The sequence below is a fragment of the Lissotriton vulgaris genome, chromosome 5 (genome assembly GCF_964263255.1).
Source record: "Lissotriton vulgaris chromosome 5, aLisVul1.2, whole genome shotgun sequence".
Classification (NCBI taxonomy): domain Eukaryota; kingdom Metazoa; phylum Chordata; class Amphibia; order Caudata; family Salamandridae; genus Lissotriton; species Lissotriton vulgaris.
This window is the reverse complement of record NC_141693.1, coordinates 1,123,671,451-1,123,679,327: the sequence shown is the minus strand read 5'-3', so window position 1 is coordinate 1,123,679,327 and position 7,877 is coordinate 1,123,671,451. Positions and strand designations below refer to the sequence as shown.

Genomic DNA, 7,877 nt, shown 5'->3' with positions numbered 1-7,877 from the left:
GCCAGCCCAAAGCCCTCTGCCACCTCCTGCAAGCATGCACCCTAGGCACAGGGCCCGATTCTGCCCTGGCGCTCCCCGGCTGCAGAGCGGTCCGCAGCCTCATGGGGCGCTCGGGTTTAGGACCGGGACTTCAGCGGGCCTCTTCCCCCCCCAGGGAGGGCCTGACCGATGCGTGAGGAACCGGGCGTGGGAAAGGGACAGGGGACGCAGGACTCCCCGTCTTCTGTCCCTTTCCAAGACGGAACCCAACTTCACCCAGGACAGACCTCCCACCGTGGGGTGGGGGGTTAACCGAATGGCAGTGCATCCCCGGACTGGCATCCCTCCCTCAAAAGGCCCTGGCGCCGGCTGGGCCCTCCCTCTCCCGCGCCCCGGCCCGAACAGGGCCCGGGCGACCGAGGAGCGGCCCTTCTCGTGCGGCAGGGCGGCCTGGAAAAGAAGGGGCCGAGTGCCTGCGAGGGGACCCCAGCTCCTCTCGGTGGGTGGTGTGCGGGATGAAGAGCCGCCTGGCTCTTCCTGCACCTCCGACCTGGGCGAAGGGTGGGGTGGGCAGAGCCGCCCGGTGATGGACAGCTGAGGTGCAGGTGGAGCGATCCTCCCTCGTTGCCAGGTACCCGGTTTGGCCTGGTCCCGTGCTGCCGGGCCGAGGGGTTTTAAGACTCGCGCAGTCCCTCCCGGTTACCCCGGAGGGACCGATGGCTGCTGGGCTGCCTGCTCCCATCTTACCGGGAGCCCCCTTCCTCGCCCATGGGTGGGTGAGGGGTACTCCCAGGCCGAGCGCCTGGCAATATTTTTTTCTCCCAACGGTGCAGTCTGACTCCCAGAGGGAAAGCCTTGAATGGGGCGCCTGGGCCGTCTCGCCATGCAGGTGGCGAATGGACGGCATCGCCTTCCTCCTGCATCTCCTGCTCCCACAGGTGGGCGAACATTTTTGCAAAAGTTGCCTGTGACTTTTGGCGGTGGATCACTCGGCTGTGAGAATTAGTGTGAAATACAGAACACATTAATCATCGACACTTCGAATGCACCTTGCGGCCCCCGGGTTCCTCCCAGGGCTACGCCTGTCTGAGGGTCGCTCGATCATCAATCGCCCCGGGGCTTCCCCGGGACGTGGCTGGGGCCGGTGACCGGTCCATCCAGGGACCCATCCCAAGGCACCTGGCTACGTGCCGCACGTGGCTCTCTGTGGTATCCCAGCATCTGCCCGCGCGCACGCGCCTCGGGTGCCCACCTCTGCGGACGGCTTCTCGGGGAGGGTGAACCCCATCCGGATGCAACCCCAGGAAAGAGGGCCATGCTGCTGGGACACCAGGCCTCCCCTGCTCCGGCCTTCCCCGGAAACCCCCTTTGACGCTCCAGCGTCATTCTTCCGACTACGACCTCAGATCAGACGTGACGACCAGCTGAATTTAAGCATATTACTAAGCGGAGGAAAAGAAACTAAGCAGGATTCCCTCAGTAACGGCGAGTGAAGAGGGAAGAGCCCAGCGCTGAATCCCCGCTCGGCGGCGGGCGCGGAAATGTGGTGTACAGAAGACCGGCGTCGCTCAGGGGGCCCAAGTCCTTTTGATCGAGGCTCACACCGCGGACGGTGTTAGGCCGGTAGCTGCCCCCGGTGCCGGGATCGGGTCTTCTCGGAGTCGGGTTGCTTGGGAATGCAGCCCAAAGCGGGTGGTAAACTCCATCTAATGCTAAATAAGGGCGCGAGACCGATAGCCAACAAGTACCGTAAGGGAAAGTTGAAAAGAACCTTGAAGAGAGGACATGAAACGGGTGGGGTCGATGAAGTCCGCCCAGAGGATTCAACACGGCGGAAGGTCGGTGGCCCGGGAGTTCCGGATGCCCTCCGCGGGACCGGGGCCTATTTCCTCCGCGGCGGAGCATGAGCGGCTCCGGGTCAGCTGGGAAGGCTTCGGGGTGGCAGGTGGCCCTCCAGTGGAGGGTGTTACAGCCCCCCTTGCAGCAGCTTCACTGTGTCCGCGGGATCGAGGGAGATTTGACCGCCTCTTCGCCCTCCCCCGGGCACCCGTCCCCAGCCACCCCTTGGGGCGCGCCAGGGCAGTTGAAGGGGGGGCAGGGCCCCCTGCACGACTGTCGACTGGGGCAGACTGCTCTCAGTGCGCCCCGACCTCGTTGTGCCGCCGGGCTGGGAGGCCCACACCAGGCGCCAGGGGTCTGCCGCGATGTCGGTTACCCACCCGACCCGTCTTGAAACACGGAACAAGGAGTCTAACACGTGCGCGAGTCGGAGGGCTGAGCGGAACCCTGTGGCGCAATAAAGGTGAGGACCGGTGCATGCTGGCTGAGGTGGGATCCCGCCGCACTTCTAGCGGCGGGCGCACCACCAGCCCGTCTTGCCCGCTCTGTTGGGGACGTGGTAAACAAACAGAATGCGCATTTGATCAATAATTCAGATAATTGAGTTGTAGTTACTCAATTTCAAAGACCACTCTTTCAGTCCAGATTCTATCAAATCATATTTAATTTATTTTGATTTTTCTTTCTTTCTTTTTTTGTGTAAACATTTTTTTTCAGGTTTTTTACGTAGAAGACAAAACAAAGTTTAAATAGCTCCTACTTAGTCTAGCATAATTCTCATCATATCTCCGGAGGAACCAGGTTATTAGTGATGAGGGTAGTGTTGGAAAAGAGGTTGTGGGGGGAAAAATTCAAAGGACAAAATACATTGGATAAACTAGAGACAATACATTGAATTAACACACATAAAAAAGACACCAGACAAAATGGAATAGTGAAAAGGGGAAGGGGAAAGTTAGGAGAGTGTGTGGTGGCCCTGCGCTAGTCCTATTTATGGGAGCAGGTAAAACCAAATCCACTTAATGGAAAAAAACAAAGTTTGCTTCAATCAAAAATTAGACCATCAACAATTTAACATTTAGACTGTAATGACTCAAGATTGGTCTAAATTTATAGGTGAGGGAGGTCGACGTGTTTCGAATCCCTTAGAATAGTGGGATTCTTTTCAGGACCATGTGGACATAATCTGGAAAAAATAAATTAAAACATACTGTCAGTCAAACACCTGAGCAACTCTCTACTTAACATTCAGTCTAGCACTCACTCGGCTCATACCTGTGCTTCTCTTGATGTTCGTTTGTCCCAAAAGGGCGGGGGTGGGGTTGTTGTACTAGAATATTGAAGTTGAGAGAAAGGGTTCATGAATATTCACGATCGAATGGAACGTTCCGTTATGAGAGAAAAACATTTATGGTACTCACTTGGATGTTTTCTAAACTTGATCTCTTCCGGTCTTTCTAGTCCGCAGACTATTGTGCTGTTTTTTAAGGGGGAAAGGAATTCGTGTGCTGAAGATATTTTCTGAAGCAAACCAAAAAGGGTGGAAGTATTCAGTACTCAGTTAAGCCCGTGGCAATCTGTCCTTTAGACGCTATGCTGAAGATATGTGTTTGATGTTTGGCTCATATTTAAGTGTTGGGTGCAGGGATACCGTATACTGGATATCCTTTTCTTTTACACAAAAAAAGAAAGAAAGAAAAATTTAAAAAAATTAAATATGATTTGATAGAATCTGGACTGAAAGAGTGGTCTTTGCAATTGAGTAAATACAACTCAATTATCTGAATTATTGATCAAATGTGCAGTACTGGCATTCTGTTTGTTTACTATAGTATTGGCGTAGCCTTACTGCGCTCAAGCCAAAACCCTTCTTGTTTTCTTCTGTTGGGGAGGTGGAGCATTAGCGTGCGTGATAGGACCCGAAATATGGTAAACTATGCCTGGGCAGGGCGAAGCCAGAGGAAACTCTGGTGGAGGTCCGTAGCGGTCCTGACGTGCAAATCGGTCGTCCGACCTGGGTATAGGGGGGGAAAGACTAATCAAACCATCTAGTAGCTGGTTCCCTCCGAAGTTTCCCTCAGGATAGCTGGTGCTCAAAGCCCGCAGTTTTATCTGGTAAAGCGAATGGTTAGAGGTCTTGGGGCCGAAACAATCTCAACCTATTCTCAAACTTTAAATGGGTAAGAAGCCCGGCTCGCTGGCGTGGAGCTGGGCATGGAATGCGAGTGCCTATTGGGCCACTTTTCGTAAGCAGAACTGGCGCTGGGTTATGGCGCCCGATGCCGACGCTCATCAGTCCCCAGAAAAGGTTTTGGTTGATATAGACAGCAGGATGGTGGCCATGGAAGTCGGAATCCGCTAAGGAGTGTGTAACAACTCACCTGCCGAATCAACTAGCCCTGAAAATGGATGGCGCTGGAGCCATACCCGGCCGTCGCCAGCACTGAGAGCTGCAGGGGCTAAGCTGCGATGAGTAGGAGAGCGGCTGCGGTGAGCACGGAAGCCCGGGTAGAGCCGCCGCAGGTGCTGATCTTGGTGGTAGTAGCAAATATTCAAACGAGAACTTTTGAAGGCCGAAGTGGAGAAGGGTTCCATGTGAACGGCGGTTGAACATTGGCCAGTCGGTCCTAAGAGATGGGTGAGCACCCTTCGGAAGGGATGGGCAATGGCCTCCGTTGCCCTTGGCAGATCGAAAGGGAGTCGGGTTCAGATCCCCAAATCCGGAGTGGCGGAGACGGGCACCCTCGCAGCGTCCAGTGCGGTAAGGCAAACGATCCCGGAGAAGCTGGCGGGAGCCCCGGGGAGAGTTCTCTTTTCTTTGTGAAGGGCAGGGCGCCCTGGAATGGGTTCGCCCCGAGAGAGGGGCCCGAGCTTTGGAAAGCGGCGCGGTTCTGGCGGTGTCCGTTGAGCTCTCGCTGGTCCTTGAAAATCCGGTGGAGATGGTGTAAATCTCACGCCGGGCCGTACCTATATCTGCAGCAGGTCTCCAAGGTGAACAGCCTCTGGCATGTTGGAACATTTTAGATAAGGGAAGCCTGCAAGTCAGATCCGTAACTTCGGGATAAGGATTGTCTCTAAGGGCTGGGTCGGTCGGGCTGGGGCGCGAAGCGGGGCTGGGTGCGCGCCGGAGCTGGACGAGGCGCCTCCTTCCAGGGCAGCGGTGACTCTGGACGCAAGCCGGGCCCTTCCTGTGGACCGCCCCAGCTGCGGTGGTCGCCTCTCACTGTGCCCACTCCCTGGGGACGCGGGGACGGCGTTCTGTCTTGGCCGGCGCCTAGCAGCTGACTTAGAACTGGTGCGGACCTGGGGAATCCGACTGTTTAATTAAAACAAAGCATCGCGAAGGCCCGAGGCGGGTTTTGTCGCAATGTGATTTCTGCCCAGTGCTCTGAATGTCAAAGTGAAGAAATTCAATGAAGCGTGGATAAACGGCGGGACTAACTATGACTCTCTTAGGGGGGAGTAACTATGACTCTCTTAACCTATTCTGAGTTGCATTGGCCTTTACCTCCCAGTGGTCCCGCCGGTAACTGCCTCTGAAGTGCTAGACTCTGTGTAGAGAAGCATATAGAGACAGGCCAAACAAGGTTCTATCATGGCAACGAGCGTGATAGTGAGAAATGGCGAAGCAAATTAACCCAATTCCAGATGGGGTAGTTCCTGGAGAATAAAAACCCCGTTAAGATGGCGTAAAGAGGTACTGTATTTCCCAGAAATCATTAACCTCCTCACCGAATTTGACAAACCAGCACCCGCTTCAAACAATGCAACAAGCAACAATGATTCAGATCACGATATAGGCCCTAGTTCACCCTCCGTAGCAGAAGAAGACACAACAATAGACCTCAGCAAATCCATCGAGTTTGTGGCCTCCTCAGCCAAGAATGACATTGGTACAGCAAACTTTGAAAATCTACCCGATGTGTACGAGGTCAGCAAAGAGGTAGTAACAAATAAAAGTGACTACACAAAAAAAGTCACTTATTGGAAGTACCCAAATGAGAAATATAAATGTGACTTGTGTGGAGACATAATGAGAACTTTTAAAGAACTGAGAAAACATGTCTCCAACAAGCACAAAGGCTTCTATCTTAAAACGTACTGTTCAAAATGTGACAATGAAGCCGAATACCACAATATTGCATGCCACTATGCCAAACGTAAAGGGAGACCTCAAAAAGGAGAGCTGCCATTCCTATGCAGCTTCTGTGACCTCAGATTTGGAACAAAAATTGGTGTTTCTCAACATGCTCGGCATGCGCATCCAAGAGCGCAAAATGAGGCTAGACTAGCAGCTCTAGCAAGCAGCAAACCGTCAAAATTATGGTCACAGGAAGAAATGCTGCTACTAGCAGAATTGGAAAAAGTATACGAAAATAAGCGGAATATTAATGCGTTGATGGTTCCACATTTTGACAATAAAAACAGAAAACAAATTGCAGAAAAAAGAAGAGATAGAAGAGATAAAAGCAAAGAAAATGCAAAAGATGTACTGCAAGCATCAAATGTTTCTGAAAATGACTCTTGCGATGAACCAGAGGTTACAGTGGAAGTAATAACAGAAAAGCGCAGAGACTTTATCAATCACAAACGTGCGCAAAATATCAAGAACTTTGATGAGCTGGAAGACAGAATCGCGGAAATCGAGAAGTACACCCAAAACATAGAGCAACACGATGCTGCTATGGATCTGATGGATGAGGTAGTGACTTATATCGCAGAAAACACCAATTATATAAGTCCTACACCAGCAAGTGTACCAACAAATGAACCAGCAAGAGAACTCAATAATGAGTCTATGAACTCTGCTCAAGATGAGCACCAGAATGCCTCAGTAGGGAACAAGATAACAAAAAAAGACAAGAAAACAGAAGGCTTAATTGGACGCACAAGAAAAATTATGCCAAAGCAAAGGGCAGCTATAAAGAATACCAGGCAATGTTTCAAAAAGACAAAAAGAAAATGTCCAGGATTATCACTGAGGGGGCAGAATAAGCTTATACTGAGATGTACACTTTCTTGCAGCACACATGTCACCTTACAATGCATAATGTTTTAACATATAGGTTTATAGTTGACACAAGATTTAGCATAGATGTGAATTTTATAGATGTGAATTTTTACAATTTTATAGATGTGCATTTTCTAGTTAGAGGTGTAATTTGTAGATGTGTATATTATATAAATGTGTGCTTATAACAATTTAGATATAGTTGTGTACATCATACTTAATGAAATGTCTTGATTGAAGAATATGTCAATTAATCTCATACACATAGTTATCACACATTGATTATTGATGTCCTGCTAATCATACTTTAATTTCTCAGGACTGTTCATAGACAATTTTAAATTGTTGTAATAGTACTGCAGGTTGTACTATCCCCGACCTATACATGATCCCAGTTCCAGTGAGGACAGCGTTCAGTGTGGCTGTACTCCGGAGCGAAAGAATGTTGCAATGTTGGAAGCAAAACCGAATTGATTCTGATGGGCAGCATAATAACCCAGAATGAGCCACCGCAAGGTGGTACAGAATAGCCAAATGCCTCGTCATCTAATTAGCTGGGTTTAGACCGTCGTGAGACAGGTTAGTTTTACCCTACTTTGGCTGCAATGGCCCGGGAATGGGATTTTTCCATTGTCTCCTATGCTGATGACACGCAGTTGGTGGTGGCCCTCCCCGACGACACTACACATGATGCTCCCAAGTTTAAGAACGGTTTGACAGCAGTTGCAGAGTGGATGACCGCCAACTGCCTCCAGCTCAACACCAATAAATCCGAGGTGTTATTGGTAGGGAGAGACCCCAAGCTCTAGAGTGAGCACTGGTGGCCGGTTAGTATTAGGAGCTCACCCACCCCTAAGTTGGAGGTATAAAATCTGGGGGTGTGGATGGATTCCACCCTTAGTTTTCAGGATCACACCCCTGCTGGGGTATTTTGACCCATCCGCTCGACAAACGATTGAACAAGCGGCTATCCTGTCAAGGCTGGACTATGCCAGCTCTCTCTATATGGGGGCTAGTAAGGCTGAGATCACACGACTGCAGAGAGTCC

General features: G+C 51.0%; 2 pseudogenes; both read left to right on the top strand.

The window, feature by feature from the left end:
• Positions 1–948: 948 nt before the first annotated feature.
• On the top strand, positions 949–1,075 carry LOC147712077 (5.8S ribosomal RNA; annotated as a pseudogene; the record flags this gene model as incomplete).
• Positions 1,076–1,399: 324 nt separating this feature from the next.
• Positions 1,400–4,826, top strand: LOC147712076 (28S ribosomal RNA; annotated as a pseudogene).
• Positions 4,827–7,877: the final 3,051 nt, after the last annotated feature.